The sequence below is a fragment of the Bubalus kerabau genome, chromosome 10 (assembly GCF_029407905.1).
Source record: "Bubalus kerabau isolate K-KA32 ecotype Philippines breed swamp buffalo chromosome 10, PCC_UOA_SB_1v2, whole genome shotgun sequence".
Lineage (NCBI taxonomy): Eukaryota > Metazoa > Chordata > Mammalia > Artiodactyla > Bovidae > Bubalus > Bubalus kerabau.
Window position 1 is genome coordinate 106656883 of NC_073633.1, and position 21842 is coordinate 106678724.

Sequence of the window (21842 nt, forward strand, 5' to 3'; positions counted from 1 at the left end):
TTAGCAAATAGCAAATTAATTTAGAAGCAAATGAGGATGATTTTCTGGAGAAGGCAATGGCACCCCACTCCAGCACTCTTGCCTGGAAAATCCCATGGATGGAGGAGCCTGGTGGGCTGCAGTCCATGGGGTCGCTAAGAGTCGGACACGACTGAGTGACTTCACTTTCACTTTTCACTTTCATGCACTGGAGAAGGAAATGGCAACCCACTCCAGCACTCCTGCCTGGAAAATCCCATGGACAGAAGAGCCTGGTGAGCCGCAGTCCATGGGGTCGCTAAGAGTCAGGCACAACTGAGTGATTTCACTTTCACTTTTCACTTTCATGCATTGGAGAAGGAAATGGCAACCCACTCCAGTGTTCTTGCCTGGAGAATCCCAGGGACGGGGGAGCCTGGCGGGCTGCCGTCTGTGGGGTCGCACAGAGTCGGACATGACTGACGCAAGTTAGCAGCAACAGCAGAGGATGATTTTCAAGGCAGTCCTTCCTGTTGAGTAACTTGTTTTTATCATTACACCAGAAATGCTCTCTTCTCCTTGCATGCCTCTTTTTTTAAGAAAACATTGTGCATCTTGCGGCCTGAGTGACGGTCTCCTTGCTCGTGACCGCACTGGGCCTCCCTGCTGTGCGAGGGCTTCTCTGGCTGCAGGGGGTGGGGCCGCTCTCTAGTTGCCGTGTTCAGGCTTCTCCCTGCGGTGTCGTCTCTTGCCGTGGAGCCTGGGTCCTAGGGTGCATGGGCTCGGTAGTTGGGCTGCACGGGTTTAGCTGCCTTGTGGCCTGTGGGATCTTCCCCGACCAGGGGTCGAACCCATGTCCCCTCACTGGCAGGCAGAGTCTTCACCACCAGCCCAGCAGGGAAGCCCCTCCTTGCACACCTCTTATATCACTTTACAGAGAAATCCTTGAACTCAGGTTTTCATATCGGCACAACCGCCTCCTTGCACTCTGAACAGCCAAGCTCCACCATACTCCTGCGTCAGTATGAAACGAACCTTTACTATTTCCAAGAGTCGGTGAGAGAATGAAATGCCTTTCCTGCCATTCCGCAGCATTCTTGCAAGTGGAGCCCAGAGGTTTAGCCCCCAGGGGGACTGTGGGGAGACTTCGGGTGCTTCCCTGGCAGGGAGGGCGCTTGGTGAGAAGGCAGCACTGTGTGGGCACTCAAAAGCGGAGTCTGCACTCCGGGGTGGGCACCGCCCACACCCCAGCCCAAGAGCACGTCTCTGGGATGGTGAGGGGGCCAGTCCTCCTCCTCCACAAACAGGAACCCGCTGGAGTCCAGCAGAGGCTGGGCTTGGCTCCCCAGCCACGGCGAAGCAAGGATCCGAGTTCTGGAGGCACGAGGCCTGGCTCTGAATGCGGGATCCGTCACCCGCAGACCGACTGACCGGGGGCAGGGACTTCTCTAATCATCAGAGCCGTCATCTACAAAACGGAGAAAAGGCGCCCAGCTCCTGGAATTGTTACAAGACCATAAAGAATCATCAACACAGGACCTCCCTGGTGTGCAGGGGTTCGGAACTTGCCTGCCAATGCAAGGGACATGGGTTCAGTCCCTGGTCCAGGAAGATTTCACATGCCACGGAGCAGCCCAGGCTGGGCCCTAACTACTGAGCTGTAGGGCCCGGGGCCACAGGAGGAGCCGCTGCACGGAGAGGGCCGCAGCCAAGACCTGAGAGGAGCCTGCTCGCCACAACCAGAGCCAGCCTGCACAGTGACGCAGACCCAGCACGGCCACAGGACAATAACCACATAAATATTCTTTAAGAAATCACCTACACCGAGTACTTAGCTGGCAGGTGGTGCTAGCGGTAAAAAAGCCGCCTGCCAATGCAGGAGATGCAAGAGATGTGGGTTCGATCCCTGGGTCAGGAAGATCCGCCGGAGAGGGGATGTCTACACACTCGTGTTCTTGCCTGGAGAGTCCTGTGGACGGAGGGGCCTGGGGGGGCTACAGTCCATGGGGTCACAAGAGTCAGACATGACTGAGCGACACACACTTTGGCTTTTCACAGTAGCTGGTGTGCAGCAAATGTCAGCGGCTAACAGTATTAACACTCTTCGTCTACAGGCGTGAGCTGCACATCCCCTATTTTTTTCCATATTAGTTTCCATGTTACCACAAGCACCTAAAAGCAGAAGAAGTGAATCTAGGACTTTTATATAATTCTTCCTCTACCAATGCCAGGAAGAGGCTCCTAAGGACAAATTGGAAGATCCTATCTAATTTTTCAGGCATCAGTCCCTGAGGCAGTCCTGGAACCTGGGACCCTTTGCTACAGAGCTTACACCAGGACACCCGCTCCTGGAGCTACAACACGCAAGGAAGCTATCTGGGACTAAAAATAATCGTGTGCTCGCACAGCTGGGGCAAATTCTGGACCCAAAAACCCAACTGCCACTCCTGAAGAGCTGGGAGCACACAGTAGGTGTGGGGAGCAGAAGCCCAGTACTGCCGCCGGACCCCCGCACGCAGCGGCACCAAGGGGTGGGCTGACCAGCCCGGCCCCTGGCAGCCCTCGCCCCACCCCGCCGAGTGAGCGGGGGAACCGTTACCCGTTGGCACTCTTTCCTGCAGCCCGCACAGCAGCACCAAGAAAGCCTTGCCTGAATCTCCAGTCTGGCCCCTAGTCAATTCCTATTGCCTGGAAAAGGCCAAGAACACGAGTATCAGCATCCTCCCCAACAGGGGTGTTTATACCCTAACTGGGAGGAACCTGTTGAGATATAAACACCTGGACTAATAACAAAGAAAGACAAAAAGATGCAGTCTCAGCAGATGAAGGCTCAAAAGGACCCCAGGGTGAGGTCTCAGCCACAATTCTAGGCCTCGAGTCCCTTAATCTTCTCAATCCTGACGACCTTTACTTCAACTCTGCTTCAAAAGTGAAAGCCAAAATTGCTCAGTCGTGCCCGGCTCTTTGCGACTCCATGGACTGTAGCCCGGCAGACTCCTCTGTCCGTGCGGTTCTCCAGGGAAGAGTACTGGAATGGGCACCTTCTCCTTCTCCAGGGGGTCTTCCTGACCCAGGGATCGCGCGAGAGCCTGCAGCGGGCTCGTGGGCCACAAGGCCCAGACCCCGTTCATTTAGACTGCGAGAAAGTGACTGGCAGCAGTTGGGCAAAACCAACGGAGTCAAAGTCAGGCAGTGAAAGCAGGGCCGTGCCAGAACAATCCACGTGAGAAGGGGTCCCACTCGGAGGCGGCTACAGACCTGAGCCTCTCGCGCTCCCTGCTCAGGCTCCCCTCCATGCGCCACTGAGGGCAGAGCTCCCCGCTGCTCCAGGCCCCGTGGCCCCCCACCCGGGGGCCCCTGGCCTGGGGCACCATCCCTCCAGCCGCCGTCTCTCCCGGGCTGACCCGGTTCTTCCTCACCGTTCAGCGTGGGTGTTATCCACAGGGGGTTACTCGGGACAGACCAAACGTGAAACCACAGGAGTGAAGTTGGAACAGTGCAAAGTGTGACGCTTGGCAGACGGCTCACACAAATCACACTGGTTTCCAAAGCACACGTGGCGTGGCCCTGTTTCAGTGGGGAAGAAGGCGCACACGTGGCCCTGTGTCGGGGGGAAGAAGGCGCGCACGTGGCCCTGTCTCGGGGGGAAGAAGGCGCGCACGTGGCCCTGTTTCAGTGGGAATAGTGGCCCTGTCTCGGTGGGAAGGAGGCACACACGCAGCCCTGTCAGTGGGAAGAAGGCACACACGTAGCCCTGTCTCAGTGGGAAGAAGGCGCGCACGTGGCCCTGTTTCAGTGGGAAGAGTGGCCCTGTCTCGGTGGGAAGGAGGCACACACGCGGCCCTGTCAGTGGGAAGAAGGCACACACGTGGCCCTGTCTCAGTGGGAAGAAGGCACACACGTGGCCCTGTTTCAGTGGGAAGAAGGCACACACGTGGCCCTGTTTCAGGGGGAAGAAGGTGCACATGTGGCCCTGTTTCAAGGGGAAGAAGGCGCACACGTGGCCCTGTCTCAGTGGAAAGAAGGCACAGACACAGAACAGGCTCTGAGAAGCGGATCCCCAAGGCTGTCAACAGTGATTTCTAAATAACGGGTGGGATGGTGTGCGTTTTTTTTGGTCTATAATTTCTGTAAGAAGCATGTGTTACTTGTGTAATAAGAAAACCTATTTTTGTGAGATCCATTTCATCATTAATGTCTTTGCATTCCAATTATTCACAATGATAGACCATTTTGGACAAGGATGGTGGCTGCAGAGAAAAAAAAAAACCTGGAAAATAATGGAAGACAGGTAAATGGTTTTGTGCGTGGTTTACAAACAGCACGCGTTTATCACGTCACAACTCTGGAGGTCAGAAGGCCGGAGTGCGTCTCCCGGAGCTGTGAGCAAGGTGGCGGGAGGCCGCCTTCCTTTCTGCAGCTCTCTGGGAGAGTCCATGCTGCGCCTGTCTCAGGTTCTAGAAGCTACCGGCGTCTCTTGGTCCGCGGCCCACTTCCTCCACCTTCAGAGCGAGTCCTGTCAGCCCGAGTCCTTCTCCACTGCCATTTCCCTGATTCCGACTCTCCCGCCTCCAGCTTCCCCATTAAACAACACTTGCGATTACCCTGGGTTCACCTGGATCTTCCAGAATCATCTTATTGCTGGTTAGCCACCCTATTCCAGGTACGACTGTGCTTCCTCCTTGTCAGGTACCACAGCACACTCAGAGTCTGGGATCGGGATGTGGGTGCCGCCTGGGGCCCATCTTCTGTCCACCAGGAGCTCCCACGTGTCTCTCTCTAGTTCAGCCTCAGACCTGTCTTTCTACCTGACATTCCCTGGGTGTGTAACAGGCATCATGGCCAAAGCTGATCCCCTGACCTTCCTCTGAAACCTGTTTCTCCGCTCGGGGTCCCCTCTCCATCCTTCCAGCTTCTCAGGCCCCAAGCTCAGAGTCCTCCTTGACTTTCCCCTGTATCCCACCACCCGGCTCCTTGCATGCCAGCTCGTGGCCTGCACCTTCCTCAGGCAACCAGGACCTGACCACCACCACGTCCATCACTGCCCCGCCCAGGCCAGCATCGATTCTCAGCAAGACTACCGCGGCAGCCCGCTCTCTGATCTTCCTGCCTGCCTGACGTCTCCTCCTGTGGACAAGTCTCAAGAAAACAAGCCCTTTTTCTCCCTCTGCATCCGCTTATCCTGTTTCCTTCATCTCATGCTTTGGTTAACATATATCATACGGTTATTTACTGTTTTCTTCTGCTCTCCCCACCAGAGCATAAGCTTCCTGAGGGCAGGGAAGCTCTTTATTCCCTGCTGCAACCCCCAAGCCTAGAACTGTGGCTGGCACAGAGTAAGCACTCAGTGAATGCTTGGCATTTGAATAACAGACCCTCCTCCCGCTCACTCCTCTGGACTCTGTCCCATATGGGTGCTGGGCGAGGGCTGGGGACAGAGGCCACAGGAAGACCAGGGCCTTCAGAGGCCTCTGGGTCACCTCTAGGCTCCTCACCGGTAACTTCTGGGTCAGCAGGGACCCAGGGTTTGTGGGCTCGGCTGGGAAGCCACCTCCCTCCTGTTGAAACCCTGCAGCCTGACCCAGGGATCTAATGAAGGGTACAGGCTGCTGGGGGCAGGCCAGCTGGCACCCTGGGCTCAGTCTCTGCCCCCCCGGGAGGGAAGGGCCTGGGGCCGCCTTCCCCTGCACGCAGGTGACCCCTACTCACGGCGGTGAACCCCTGAGAGGAGCTGGCAGTGTCTGCTCTTCTGTTCAGCAAGCAGAAGCACCTACTGTGTGCCCAGTCCTGTTCTGGGAGCTGGGGAGACGCGAGTGAGCAAGGCGGACAGGGGCCTCTGCCCCCAGAACACTGACGTGAGGGCAGCCAGACAATGAACGAAAGAAAAACAGCACATTGCCGAGGGGAGACGCGGTACGAGGGTGAGGGGAGAAGGCGATGGGGCGTGCTGAGAGATGCGCCTTGGAGCAGGTGGGAAGGAAAGCGGTTCACTCCAGCAAAGTGCCTGCCTTTTTCCTAGACACGTCACCACCTAGCTACGTGGCCTCGGAGGAGTCACACCTCCCAGGACTAAACTGGGCTACACAAAACATGGGCTCAGCAAGCTAAAATGTCGGAGTTATTGTTGCTGTTCAGTTGCTAAGTTGTGTCCGACTCTCTGTGACCCCACGGACTGCAGCACGCCAGCCCTCCCTGTCCATCACCAACTCCTAGAGTTTGCTCAAACTCATGTCCATTGAGTCACTGATGCCATCCAACCATCTCATCCTCTGTCGTCCCCTTCTCCTCCTGTCTTCAATCTTTCCCAGCATCAGAGTCGTTTCCAATGAATCTGAGTAGGGTCAATCAATTAAGCTCTAAGTCTGGCTTAATTCAGTACTTCAATGAGGAGGCTCTTTCTTTTTCTCCAGAATTAAGGAAAACAGGTCATTTTTAATCACATGTAACTCATCTTAAGTGAGTGAAAGTGAAAGTTGCTCAGTTGTGTCCAACTCTTTGCGACCCCATGGACTATACAGTCCGTGGAATTCTCCAGGCCAGAACACTGGAGTGGGTAACCTATCCCATCTCCAGAGGATCATCCCAATCCAGGGATTGAACCCAGGTCTCCTGCATTGCAGGAGGATTCTTTACCATCTGAGCCACAGGGAAGCCCAAGAATACTGGGGTGGGTAACCTATCCCTTCTCCAGCAGATCTTCCTGACCCAGGAATCGAACTGGGGTCTCCTGCATTGCAGGCGGATTCTTTACCAATTGAGCTATCAGGGAAGCCAACCCATCTTATGGTACACAAAAATTACCAGAACTGAAGAAATCAAATACCAGAAAGATTAACTTCCAACTGAAGTGTGATTCCAGAAAGATGATTGGGTTAACAATTATATTTGACCAGAGTCTTTGCTATCCGTAACTCTACCTTCTCAGGAGCTCTTGCGAATTTTCAAATTTTCCCTTTTTCATTTCCTTTGATTGTTAGGAAAACAACCAAATTCCTTAGGGCACCCAACATCTACTATGATCAGAGCTCCATCTAGTTCTTGACACCTCTCCTGCCACATGCCACCCCCTGGCCAGCTGTGTGCCCTCTGCTCTGGTGACACAGACTCCATGTCCCTGAATATGTCTTGTGACTTCAGTTCTCCATGCCTTTGTACGTGCTATGGGTTCTGAAATGCCTTGAAAACACATCTGTACACACACAGTGATATAATGTGATTGATAAGGTCACAACAATGTACAGTGTTAACATTAACCCTTTCTGCAGTGAAGAAGGACATGACCATGCCTTCTTCACTTTGGAGCTCTGAGTATCTCTGGAACTTGGGTCCCCAAAGCGGGGTCTGTACACCAGCAGGATCAATATCACTTGGGCTTACAGACACACAGGTTTCAGGCCCTGCTATAATATCTACGAAACTGGAGACTCTGAGCATGGGGCCCAGGAGCAGTGTTTAAAAAGTCCTCCAGGCAAGGCTCACGCACCACAAGTTTGAGAAGCCCTGACCCAGGCATTCATCCGTGTTGGCTGAATGGATGGATAAACGGTTAAAAACAGTGATGCTGCTCTACATTTCTAGGGCTTCCCTGGGGGCTCAGACGGCAAAGCATCTGCCTGCAGTGCGGGAGACCTGGGTTCAACCCCTGAGTCGGGAAGATCCCCTGGAGAAGGCAATGGCAACCCACTCCAGTACTCTTGCCTGGAGAATCCCATGGATGCAGGAGCTAGTAGGCTATAGTCCATGGGGTCGAAAAGAGTCAGACACGACTGAGCAGCTTCACTTTCTACATTTCTAAAAACATACCTCCCTTCCAAGCTTTTTGCCTTCGTATGTGTCAGTTCAGACCTATGTATATGTACGTACATCGGTCAGTTCAGTCTCCCAGTCCTGTCCGACTCTGTGCGACCCCCTGGACTGCAGCACGCCAGGCCTCCCTGTCCATCACCAACTCCCGGAGCTTACTCAAACTCATGTCCATCAAGCCGGTGATGCCATCCGACCATCTCATCCTCTGTCGTCCCCTTCTCCTCCCGCCTTCAATCTTCCCCAGCATCAGGGTATATAAACACAATACATAACCAATCCTTTTAAGATGTCCAGTGGAATTTGATTTGATCTCTGTAGGACGTTAGACGTTTTCCTCTATAAAGGAGCAGTTAATAGAGGACTTTGTGCATAGTTAGTTGTTCAGTAGCTACGTGTACACATACAATACAGTTCTGAATTGTGGTTGGTAGAATATAACCTCAGGAAGTTAAACTCTCAGTGTCTGCCCTAGGAGCAGGGCAGCATGAGCACATTTAGTGGGAGGCCAGGATCAGACCTAACAGCCCCAGAATTTCCCACTATGGCTGAGCGTACAAAGCCACAGACGCGCTAGTGGTAAAGAACCCGCCTACCAATGCAGGAGACATAAGAGAGGTGTGTTCAGTCCCTGCGTCGGGAAGATCCCCTGGAGGAGGGCATGGCAACCCACTCTGGTATTCTTGCCCGGAGGATTCCACAGACAGAGGAGCCTGGCAGACTACAGTCTGTGGGGTTGCAAAGAGTCGGACACGACTGAGGGACTGACAGAGGCAGAGGCCTTGGAAGGCTCCCAAAAGTACTTTGCTTTGTGGTCAGGCAATGAAATGTGTAAGGGTGCCTAGCCTCTATCTGGTCACTGCCTACAGGACTTTCCTCTGGGGCCAGAAGTGATTTGTCCGTGTTGTCATAAAGGCAGCCTTTTCACATCTCCCTCGGTAGCTGCGGAAATCCTGGCTCGCACCCAAATGCCCCACTTGGGTTTTGTTCAGGAAAGATTTCTTCCAGCTGCTTTATTTGTTCCATGATTACATGCATGAGCTTCCAGAATGCACAAGATCACAAGTCAAATGACAGGCTTCAGTCCCCAGTTCGCATAAAGAGAGAAAATTTGAAACCAAGGGAAACAACAAAACATGGCTAAATGAAGGCCTAAGTATTACAGAAATGAGACTGAATAGTGCTCTTACTAAAAGGTCAGCAGGAGCCAACGCGCGGAAGGAAAATGAGACACAGTGAGGTAATCACAGTATCTTTGTGCTGTATTTACGGCCCCGCTCGCAAAGGGTCAGACACCCTCTCTAGCATTTACAATGTGGGGCATGGCAGGCTGCTAGAAATGAAAATATGTGTCTGCACTTAAAAACCTGAGCACTCACACTCATGAGTCTCACTCACAATAACCAAAAGGTGGACACGACCCACATGTCCATTGACGGATGACGGGATAAACAAAAGGGGGTATACACACACGATGGAACGCTACTCAGCCTTTTAAAGAAAGGGAATTCCTTTTAAATGCAGACCGGCCTTGAGGACATGCTGCTGACAGAAATAAGCTGGCCCAAAATGAGAAACGCTGTAATATTTTACTGATACGAAGTATCTCGTGTAGTCTAACGCACAGAAGCACGAAGGTGAGTGGTGGCTGGCCAGGGCTGGGCAGAGGGGAACGGGAGTTTCCGTTTGCAAAGTGACAAGGTTCTACAGGTGGTTGCACAACAACGTGAATGCGGTGAACGCTAACACACGGTTAAATAAATACAAAACCAACAACAGAAACAAAACAAACAAAAGCCCCACAAACAGTGGCACGCGCAGGCCTTCTCTGTAAGGGTTGGAAGAGCCATCTAAGAATGAAACTAGGGCATCCTGGAGATTGGCCCTCATTCATGGAAGAGCCTGGGGTAAGTACAAAGATGCGGGTCTAAATGAAAAATGTAAAGTTAGGGGGCGGGCGTGGTCGGTTAGCTGTGGCAGATGGAGAAACACGGAAGAATCTGGAAACAGAAAAGTACAGCCACAGGGCGTGAGAGGAAGTTGACCTTTGGCACAAAAGTGGAGAGCTTGAGCGACTCCCCCCGCCCCCCCACGCAAAGTAATCAAATGCTAAAAAAAAAAGAAAAAAAAGTCGAAATTTAAGAAGCAAAATTCTGAGGTTTCATGAATCTCAAAATATATCCTGGAAAGTATTTAGAAGTTGATGGAGTCCCAAACATCATATGAGGATTAAACACATCCCACAGATTTACCTACTGAGATTAAGCCGCACAGTCTTACTGTATCACATACGGGACACCAGGTGCATGTAACGATTAGACACAGTGAGACCTTCAGGAGAGCACGCACGAACAGGGACGGCGCTCTCGTCTGAAGCCATCTGGACTAAAAGTCAAGTCAGTTCAGGTCAGCTGCTCAGTCGTCCAGCTCCTTGCAACCCCATGGACTGTAGCACTCCAGGGTTCTCTGTCCACCACCAACTCCCGGGGCTTGCTCAAACTCATCCATCAAGTCGGTAATGCCATCCAGACACCTCATCCTCTGTAATCCCCTTCTCCTGCCGTCAATCTTTCCCAGCAACAGGGTCTTTTCAAATAAGTCAGTTCTTCACATCAGGTGGCCAAAGTATTGGAGTTTTAGCTTCAGCGTCAGTCCTTCCAATGAATATTCAGGGTTGACTTCTTTTAGGATGGACTTGTTGGATCTCCCTGCAGTCCAAGGGACTCTCAAGAGTCTTCTCCAACACCACAATTCAAAAGCATCAATTCTTTGGTGCTCAGCTTTCTTTAAGGTCCAACTCTCACATCCATATATCACCACTGGAAAAACCATAGCTTTGACTAGACAGACCTTCATTGGCAAAGTAATGTCTCTGCTTTTTAATATGCTGTCTAGGTTGGTCACAGATTTTCTTACAAGGGGCAAGCATCTTTTAATTTCATGGCTGCAGTCACCATCTGCAGTGATTTTGGAGCCCCCCAAAATAAAGTCTGTCACTGTTTCCACTGTTTCTCCATCTATTTGCCATGAAGTGATGGGACTGGATGCCATGATCTTGGTTTTTTGAATGTTGAGTTTTAAGCCAGCTTTTTCACTCTCCTCTTGCACTCTCATCAAGGGGCTCTTTAATTTCTCTTCACTTTCTGCTATAAGTGTGGTGTCAACTGCATATCTGAGGTTATTGATATTTCCCCTGGAAATCTTGATTCCAGCTTGTGCTTCCTCCAGCCCAGCGTTTCTCATAATGTACTCTGCATAGAAGTTAAATAAGCAGGGTGACAAGTACTCTTTCCTGATTTGGAACCAGTCCACTGTTCCGTGTCCGGTTCTAATTGTTGCTTCTTGACCTGCATACAGATTTCTCAGGAGGAAGGTAAGGTGGTTTGGTATTCCCATCTCTTAAAGAATTTTCTACAGTTTGCGATCCACACAGTCAAAGCCTTTAGCATAGTCAATGAAGCAGAAGTAGATGTTTTTCTAGAATTCTCTTGCTTTTTCTATGATCCAATGGATGCTGGCAAGTTGATCTTTGGTTCCTCTGCCTTTTCTAAAAGCAGTTTGAACATCTGGAAGTTCACAGTTCACATACTGTTGAAGCCTGGCTTGGAGAATTTTGAGCATTACTTTACTAGAGTGTGAGATGACTGCAATTGTGTGGTAGTTTGAGCATTCTTTGGCATCGACTGTCTTTGGGATTGGAATAAAAACTGACCTTTTCCAGTCCTGTGGCCACTGCTGAGTTTTCCAAATTTGCTGGCATATTGAGTGCAGCACTTTCACAGCGTCATCTTTCAGGATTTGAAATAGCTCAGCTGGAATTCCATCACCTCCACTAGCTTTGTTCATACTGATGCTTCCTAAGGCCCACTTGACTTCACCTTCCAGGATGTCTGGCTCTAGGTGAGTGATCACACCATTCTGGTTATCTGGGCATCCAGCAAAGGGACTGAGAACCCCCAGGGAATTGACTTTGAAGGCCAGTGTGACTTAATTAGAGAATTGCACAGGACTGGGGAAACAGACTCTTGGAGGGCACAAACAAAACCTTGTGTGCACCAGGACCCGGGAGAAAGGAGCAGTGGCCCCAGAGAGACTGAGCCAGGCTTGCCTGTGCAAGTCCGGGAGCCTCTGGGGAGCATGGGTTGGTGGTGCACTGCCGTGGGGTCAGGGGCACTGAGTACAGCAGTCCTGGCAGCCACAGGGCTTGGTGGCACCAGCCCTTTTCAAGGATGTCACCATTAACCCTACCACAGTTTGGCCTCCAGCCAAAGCACAGGGCGGGAACTCAGCTCCGCCCATCAACAGAAAACTGGATTATAGATTTATTAAGCATTTGCGTGGACTGTGGCCCGCCAGGCTCCTCTGCGCATGGGATTCTCCAGGCAAGAATACTGGAGTGGATTGCCATTCCTTTCTCCAGGGGGTCTTCCTGACCCAGGGACTGAACCCAGGTCTCCCGCATTGCAGCAGATTCTTTACTGTCTGAGCTACAGGGAAGATCCTTGACTAAGCATGGCCCTGTCCAATCAGAGCAAGAGCCAGACTCCCCCACAGCCAGTCCCTCCCATCAGGAAACTGCCAGAAGAAGTCAATCAGCCAATTTTTAAAAAATTGCTGTAAAGGGGAAACATGCAAAAAATAAACAGAGCTAGGTGTTGACGCTGGGGGCCATTGGATCCTCACCTGGAAGCGTCACCTGCTGAGGGTGGACAGGCGAGAGCCGCCTGGGCTCCACCTGTAGCCAGAGGACATCCCCTGGGTGGGGGGGGGCAGGCCACACCAGATGCCTAGTCAGTGCCTGAGAACAAGTGCAAACGCCTGCCTGCCACATCTCTGGAGGGTGGCTGGCACCCGTCTCTCACCTGGGTGTCCACTCTCCTTCTCTTGGTCCTGCCCTCCTCACTCCCATCCAGGCCTGGATCTGAGAGCGCTCCCTCCCCAATGAGCTTCCTGCACATCTCCATCTCAGTCTATTCCCCAGGAGCCCAACCTAAGACACATATGTAACTTAAACGTGTGACTTAACATTTTAAATACAAACGTGTTCATTTCCTTATATCCTGATCTATGCCAAAGCCCTCATCTTTGAGAAATGGTACACGGATCAGCACGACTTGTTCTCTTTCTCTAATGAACTACACCTAAAACAAATTACCTGCAATGTCCAACTTTGGTTTCCTGAAAATAAGAAAACTTAAAAAACCGCTAGAAAACCCCTAGATGTGGAATTCCTCCAGCTTTTTGGATTCCCTGCTCGCCAGTCTCTAACAGCTCTCCAACCCACAGCTAATGTGGCAGATTAAAACAATTTTTAAAATTGTAATAAAATAGACATAACATAAAATTTACCGTCTCAGCTCAGTCACATTAAGCGGCACATGCGTTTCGCAGGCATCAGCACCACCCACCTCCAGAAATGCTGCGACTGAACCTCGGTCCCCATTAAAGGAGAACTCTCCGTTTCCCTCCCCTGCAGTCCCTGGCCACCACGATTCTACTTTCTATCCCTGTGAGAATGACCACTCGAGGTCCTCAGAAGTTTTCCTTCAATTTATTGAGTTACCTTTATTAAGTCTTTCCAAAACTTATTTTTTTTTATAGAAAAAGCAGCTGTCTTTTTGTACTGACATTCTGTTTGCCTAATATTTAATTAAATACCTTAATTAAAGGACAAGTTCAGCTGGCATAAAGGGGTTTGAGAATAAACATCATAGACGAGGTCTGGGGACGAAAACTGCTCAAGTAGTTGGAGCAGACGTGTGTGACGGCGCTGCAGAGGAGCCTCTGCTTGCAAATGTTCAACATGCCGCGGGCACCCACTGGACAGCTCTGTGTAAGGACTGGACGCTTCCTTTAAGCTGCTCAACTGGCTAGGAGAATGTCTTCTACTGTGTCAACATGGATATTGATGGTGTTTACTGGGCACCTGTTACGTGCCGGGCTCTGTGCCAAGCATGTGGCTTGCACTGTGTCACTGAATGCCCATAATCCGCAAGGCAGATATCATCACTTTCATTTTCCCTGCAAGGAAACCAAGGCCCGGAAGTAGTCAAGCAATTCATCCAAAGTGGCGCCACTGAGAAGTGGCCAAGCTGAGAGCTTCAAGCTGGTGTGACTCTAAAGCCTGTCTCCCCTCTTCCTGCCCACACTGGCTCTGCAGATGAATATTCAATAAAAGGTGTAACAAGAATGAAAACACAGAAGTGAGCCTTTGTTTGCTATTGGCATTGTACAAAATGACAAAATATGTCACTTGCTTCTTTAAGACTATAATTTAACAAACAAGGGATGTACTTGAATTCTCCTAAGAAAGGAGTATAGGTAATACAGTCTGCAACTGGTATTTGTTTACATCAGAATGATTTCAGTTAATTAAAGGCAGAAGAGCTGGGCAGTATTTGTAAGGAAAGAACTGAAGTCAGACATTTTAATTATGCTATCAGATTAGCACAAAAAGAGAGAATAAGCTGTAAAGTTTTACTGAATATAATAAAAGCGAAGTGCGTTATGTCGCAAGATAACTCTTTGGATCAAGACAGAGAGAGAGAGAACATCTGAAATAATTCATAGACTCAGACAGTAAGTGACTAATCAAAGAGGTCTCACTACAACCATCTACGTCAACAGCCACACGGAAGAACCAAGTTTTATTAACAAGCATATTCCCAAGAGAATAAAAGAAGAATTTGTGCTTTCTTTTAAAAAGGAAATTGAATGACATTTCAGAACAGATATCAACATCACTGAAGGCTAATAGTAAATTAAAAAAAAGAGGTATTTAAGATTGCCAAATCATGAGTAGGAGCAAGCTTCGTTTAGCAGCCTCTGCAAGACCTGGCAGAGGGCGGGGCCCTCGTCGGCCAGAAATGCGGCAGCTCCCGTCTACATCCACAAGCAAGGGCGTGCTCACTCTCTCCCAGTCTGTCTGGGACACTGAGCTGTAACAATACACGCCGAGATTCCCAAAAGGTCAGCATAGCCAAGAAAGGCTGCCTGTGCCCCGAAGCTGTTTCCACACCAACAATCCATGAACCATCATCAGACACAGCTAAGCCCCAGGCCCTCTCCCAGAGAGCCTGGTGACTCCTCTTTCCTGGAGCCATCAGACCTAGAGGTCCAGTCTAGACGGAACACCTGTCCTGGTTGTCCCACGGACACGTCCCAAGCTGACATCATCATCAAGCCCTCTCCTCTCCCCTGCCTGTGTCCCCGTCACACTGGGCGGGGCCACCACTAACTCAGATCCCCAGTCCAGGGGCCCGGGGGCGATGCTCAACTTCTCCACCCCTCCACCACACATCCTGTCCCCATGGTGATTCACACATTAGACACCACTTGAATGCATGTGCTCATCCACTGAGCCCTTAGTTTAGGACCTAGACCTTTGCAGGAAGGCTTCCTACAGTGATCAGTTTAGTCAGGGGGTCCATAACAATCTCCTCATTTACTGATCTCCAACTTCATATCTGTAATTTTGCAATAAGGAGTTCATGATCTGAGCCACAGTCAGCTCCTGGTCTTGTTTTTGCTGACTGTATAGAGCTTCTCCATCTTTGGCTGCAAAGAATATAATCAATCTGATTTCAGTGTTGACCATCTGGTGATGTCCATGTGTACAGCCTTCTCTTGTGTTGTTGGAAGAGGGTGTTTGCTATGACCAGTGTGTTCTCTTGGCAAAACTCTAATACCCTTTGCCCTGCTTCATTCCATACTCCAAGGCCAAACTTGCCTGTTACTCCAGGTATCTCTTGACTTCCTACTTTTGCATTCCAGTCCCCTATGATGAAAAGGACATCTTTTTTTGGTGTTAGTTCTAGAAGGTCTTGTAGGTCTTCATAGAACCGTTCAACTTCAGCTTCTTCAGCGTTACTGGTTGGGTCATAGGCTTGGATCACTGTGATATTGAAGGGTTTGCCTTGGAAATGAATAGAGATCATTCTGTCGTTTTTGAGACTGCATCCATGTACTGCATTTCGGACTCTATTGACTATGATGGCCACTCCATTTCTTCTAAGGGATTCCTGCCCACAGTAGTAGATGTAATGGTCATCTGAGTTAATCCACCGATTCCAGTCCATTTTAGTTCTAAGATGTCCATGTTCACTCTTGCCATCTCCTGTTTGACCACTTCCAATTTACCCTGATTCATGGACTAACGTTCCAGGTTCCTATGCAGTATTGCTCTTTACAGCATCGGACTTTACTTCCATCACCAGCCACATCCAGCACTGGGTGTTGTTTCTGCTTTGGCTCAGCCTCTTCATTGCTTCTGGAGCTGTTTCTCCAGAAGCATATTCTTCTTCAGTAACATATTGGGCACCTACTGACCTGGGGAGTTTATCTTTCAATGTCCTGTCTTTTTGCCTTTGGGAAAGATTGAGGCCAGGAGGAGAAGTGAACGACAGAGGATGAGATGGTTGGATGGCATCACCAACTCAGTGGACATGGGTTTGAGCAAGCTCCAGGAGATGGTGAAGGACAGGGGAGCCTGGCATGCTGCAGTCACGGGGGTGCAAAGAGTTAGACACGACTGAGAGACTGAACAACAACTTCATATCTAAACACCATGTTCAAATCTTTCAAATCAACCTGGGTAGAATCCCTGAAAAAAGTGGAAAAAGAGAAAGAGACTTTCCCTTTGCACTTGAGGTGTGAGAAATTTTTTGCAAACCACTTAGAGATGAAAGCACATGAGGTAACACCAAACACTGGCTTGAAGCCCAAATGCAATGGGCCAGTTTATCTTCAATGTTCTTTAATGTGATAAAAAGAAAAATGTCTCCTTCGAGCAATCTCTCTTAAACCATAGTGATTCATTCTGGGTGAATACAGAGATACCTCCTATGGAATTTCTCCCGAGGATGACATTTGAGGCCTCCTGACACACAGGTGACTCTGAGGGCCTTCACAACACCATCTTAGCTGATGAACAAAATCCAGACCTGACTTTGAGCCCCAAACTCTGCCACTTACTAACTGCAGACCTTCAATCAAGTTACACAGTCTTACAGAGAAAAGGGAGACAATGGTATTCAGTTGTATAAGTTCAACAACAGACAGTAAAGATCAGCTAAGGGCCAGGCGCTGCCTTGAGCATCTGAGATTCAAGGCTGAAAGTCACAGCTCTGCGCCTGCACTTCCAGTCTAGTGGGGCAGACAGATACGGACCAAGAAGTCTAGTGGGGCAGACAGATACGGACCAAGAAGCGTGGCAACACGGGGCTGCCAGAATCCGGAGGTGAGCAAGTTGCATGCAGACAGAAGACTGGGATGATGGAGAAGAACCGAAAGAGAACTTCTTTGAAATGGGATAATTGTGTAAACACCTGATACCTGGCTTACTTACCACTTTTGTTAAGCTGGGTGCTGTTTGGTTTTTTTAACCCACATTTGGGCTTACCACGGCTACTGACCTAACCTTTCTCTTTTCTTCCTGAAAGTTCACATATGAAATCACCAACAGAACACCTGATGTTCCCTCTACCGTGAAGACACTCCCACAGCCCTGACAAGGGGGCCTCCTGAGGACGAGAGGCACCAGGATGCCCAGCGTGTGCGGGGGCCACCTGGGGGGTGAGTCCTCTGGCCCCAGTCACGCCTTCAGATGACCGCAGTCCCGGCTGACATCCTGAGTGTAACTTTATGAGAGGCAAGAGAAGCCAGGACCAGCAGCTCAGTCATTCCCAGATTCCCAACCCACAGGTATTATGTGAGATACGAAATGTTTATTGCTTTAATCTGCTAAGCCTCATGGTAATTTGTTACTCAAAAATAGATAAGACACAGGTCAATAGGATATTAGTGATAAGGGCTTTGTATTCAGGATAGCATCATATTCTTAGTTAAAACCAATGCTGTCTCTCTTCTCTGGAGCATAGAAATATGATACACACGATCATGAGCTGTGAGATGACTCAGAGTTAATGCTGGTTCTATGTCTTTCCTGGCTTCACATCACGACCTATCAAGAAACGATAGCTTAAAATATCAGAATTATGTCACTGAAAGAGAGTGATAGGTTGTGAGTTCTTAAAGACAATTTAAAACAAGGTGTATGGCAAGGCAAGGAGATCAAACCAGTCAATCCTAAAGGAAATTAACCCTGAATATTCACTGGAAGGACCGATGCTGAAGCTGAAGCTCCAATACTTTGGCCACCTGGTGCAGATACTTGGAAAGGACCCCGATGCTGGGAAAGACAGAAGGCAAAAAGAGAAGCGGGCAGCAGAGGATGAGGTGATTAGATAACACCACTGACTCAGTGGACATGATGTAAGCAAACTCTGGGAGATAGTGAAGGACAGGGGAGCCTGGCGTGCTGCAGTCCATGGGGTCGCAAAGAGTCGGACACGACCAAGCGACTGAACAACAACATATGGGAAGGCAAGTAATAATGAAAGGAAATGACTCATCACTAAATTGTAAGCATTAAGCAAACAAAGCAAAGGAGTTCTAGTCACAATTATTAGGTGACAAACCATCAATTTTTAAATTTATCAGAACTGGTAATTTGGGCATTCAATTCATTTCTTTAAAAATAGAACGTATCATGAGTAGTATAAATCAGTATTTAAAGTTTCAAGGTGTTACATCTGCAGCCAAAAGAAGGAGCGTTTTGCTCTCATTTATCATTCATCTCCAAGTTTGGATTCATTTGTTCACAAACACTGGTACCGACTTTCTGCCAGAGATTACCCCAGGGGCCGGGAGCGAGCTGATAGAAACCGTAATCTGTGGCCTCCAGGAACTCACAGATGGTGGGTCAGCCCTTCTCACGTGAGCAGGACCAATGGGGATATTTTTAAGTATGGACGTGAAAGGCCGATTTATAGAAACTCAAATACTGAAGGTGGAGGGGTGGGACGTGGAGCTCTCCATGGTCTTAAGCTCATAATCGCTTCTGATGCTTAGTCTGATGGTTCTGCATCACCAGGGTGGGGCGTAACACACGACAGGCCATTTACTCAGTCATCAAATCCTTACCGAGCATCTGATCTGTACCATAGGTGCTGGGTGCTGGGTGTGGGGGTTGGGGGCTGCTGGATACCAGAAAACACACACCATGCAGTTAGAAGGATAAGAGAGTCAGCCAAACAGAGGGGCAGATGATGTTCCATGGTAAACAGAACACCTCCAAATGCGGGATCATACCATACGGTAGGCTTGATGACTAAGTTAAATGATAAAGTATATCCACGGATTCTGAGATTTATTTTATTTTATTCTTTTCTTTTGGTAGCAAATTCCATGGCAGTTTTAAAAAAAAAAAAACAACTTTTTTTTATATTAGAGTATAGCTGATTAACAATACTGGGATAGTTCCAGATGGAGAGCAGGGGGACTCAGCCATCCATACACACGTGTCCTTTCTCCCCCAAACTCCCCTCCGGCCCGGGCTGCCACACAACACTGAGCAGAGTTTCCTGGGCTATACGGTAGGTCCACGGTTGCCGGAAGTGGGGGAAGGATGGGAGGAAGGGATATTTGGGGAGTTTGAGGTTGACATGTACACACAGTTCAGTTCAGTCGCTCAGTCATGTCCAACTTTTTGCGACCCCATAGACTGCAGCGTGCCAGGCTTCCCTGTCCTTCACCAACTCCTGGAGCTTATTCAGAGTCACGTCCATTGAGCCGGTGGCACGGACATACTGTTCTATTTAAAATGGATAACCAACAAGGATCTTCCGAGATTTTTTTTTTTTTGAAAGAGACCTAATTGGCCCTCTACTGCAGTCTCCGAGATCACACAACAAAGACGGGAACTGGGGCTAGGTCCTGTGACTCCTGTTCGTACACGCTTTTCCCCTTGGCTGGAAGCTTCCGCTTAGGAGTAAAGGAACCTCTTCAAGAGCCAGGACACAAGCAGTTTATTTCTCAATTCTCAAAAGCTTGTGCTGTTACAGACATACGATATCCCAGGAGCTGTCAATCTGGGGCATTTTGGAAAAGATACAATCAGCAAAGGAAAAAAACAAGGTGGATGTGAAAAAGGTCTTTAAAGCTATTTCAGTTGCTACTCTCAGAAAATGTTTGAATTTCAACTCTACTAGGCATAAAATAAGCTCATAGAAAGTGCTGGTTTTGAAATCTGAATCAGTGACCTAGAAATAAATCTCCGAGAGGGATAAACGAAATTTTGAAAGAGTAGAATCAAAGAAAATAAAAATGTTATCTTCAAATGGTTTGTAAAAATAATGTTTTGGGGTTACAGTGTGGAAATAGGGACATTTTAGAGCTACAGGTATTAATGACATACTGGCATTTTCTGACATAACACGAGTCAGCTAAGGAGTAGGCTTCCTTCAAAGCGGTTCATCGCTGGACATAACTGAGGGAAGGCTCTTGTCTACAGTCTCACCAATGATACAAGCATGGCCTCCCTACTCAGGTCTTTGCCAGCTAGCATCCCCTGCTGCCACTTCCCTGAGGCTCCTCAAGCCTCAGCAAGGCGCCCTTCTCCGGGACAAAATCAAACTTACACCTCTTATTTTTTGACACCTCCGTCCACTCTATCTCCCTGAAACACCCCGCCTTCCCCTTGTTCTCACGGAGCTGCAGATTGCGGGCTCTCTCCTGCCCTTTCCTTGCCCGGCTCCCCCCACTCACATTCATCCTCTCAAGTCTCTTCCTGGACCGCTTCCCACTCTAGTCCCCCATCTACACTAAGAGGTGGGGGCGTGGGACATGGAGATCTCCAGGTTTTAAGCTCATAATTGCTTCTGATGCTTAGTCTGACGCTTCTCCACCGCCAGGGTGGAGCGTAATACAAGGCAGGCCATTTACTCAGTCATCAAACACTTACCAAGCACCTGATCTGCACATAGGTGCTGGGTGCTAATGGGCAGCTCTCCCACCCACCCAGGCTTCCCAGCCCTGGGAGCTCACACACAGTTCTCTTGGCGCTGCTTCCCAATATCCAATCAGCCTTGGAGGCTATCAGATTCTTTCTGTGTAACGTTCCTAAGATCTGACTTCCTCTTCACCTGTCCATCTCCTTTACTCTGGAAACACGACCTCCTTGATTAAGCCCTGGACAGTTACCATGGCTTCCCGGGCACCAGTTCTGCAGCCTGAAGCCAGATGAAGACCATTCTCTCATGTCCCATCCCTCTCCAAGAATCGGTACCTGCCCTGCTGAATCCCATCTCAGTGCCCCTTACCTGGCATGACTCCCCTCCTTGTAAGCCAAACCTTCTACTTTCTCCAGCATGAAATTCCTTCTTGGACGATACCTGCCCAACCTACTCATCTTCCACGGTGAATTTTAATCTCCCCAGCAGGCATATCTGGATCACTCACACAAGCTTTATTGCAACTAAAGCACGGTTCGTGTAGAGACCACAGTAAGAGGAGGGCTAGCCACAGGGTCGCCCTGTTTGCTAAACTGAACTGAATTTACTGCAACTCTGCCAAAGCTTAACTGAATCATCCAAAGACTGAATGAGCTGAGAAAACATCTGGCTTCAACCATAAGTCATTACTTTAATTTCTTAAACTATCGTAATAGAAATAGATACATGCTAAAAGCATTTTTTAAATTAGAAAGATCAAGGGAACAAAAATCTTCAAACCTTCTTCTTAGCTTTCCGTCTCCTGAAGATTACGGTGATTTTATCACTCTGATCACAAGAGGGTCTTTTGGCGTCTGAGGCGCCAAGGACGGGTGACGAGGGGCAGACTCAAATATGTGAAGGGTGAATTGTGTCCAAAAGTCTGCAGGTCAGAGAGATACTTTCCAAGTGGGAAATGAATTCTGACAGGAAGCTGCCTGCTGGGCAACGAAGGATGGCTTTGAGAAGCTGGTGATCAGATTCTAGCTGTGTTCACTAGTCTGAAATACACATGTGGCGTCGACAGTGTAGAAGCTGCTCTGAAAAGAACTTAATTATGCAGAAGAGGCAGCCAAAGAGCTTCTAAAATGTGAACATCCACTTCATCAGATGTGTTAATATGTCACAGAAAACAGGCCCTTCTTACAAAATAACTGATGTTCAAAAATATGAGCCTCCTTGAGAGGCTCATAAATCCTGCTTCCTTCAAATCAAGATTAGCTTCTGACTAGGTAAGACCAGCAGGAAGTT

General features: G+C 49.2%; 1 protein-coding gene across 4 annotated transcripts in view; it reads right to left on the reverse strand.

Annotated features, from left to right (window-relative positions):
- EFCAB11 (EF-hand calcium binding domain 11) overlaps positions 1-21842 on the reverse strand; it is a 171481-nt gene that overhangs the window by 60902 nt on the left and 88737 nt on the right. The window lies entirely within an intron of this gene.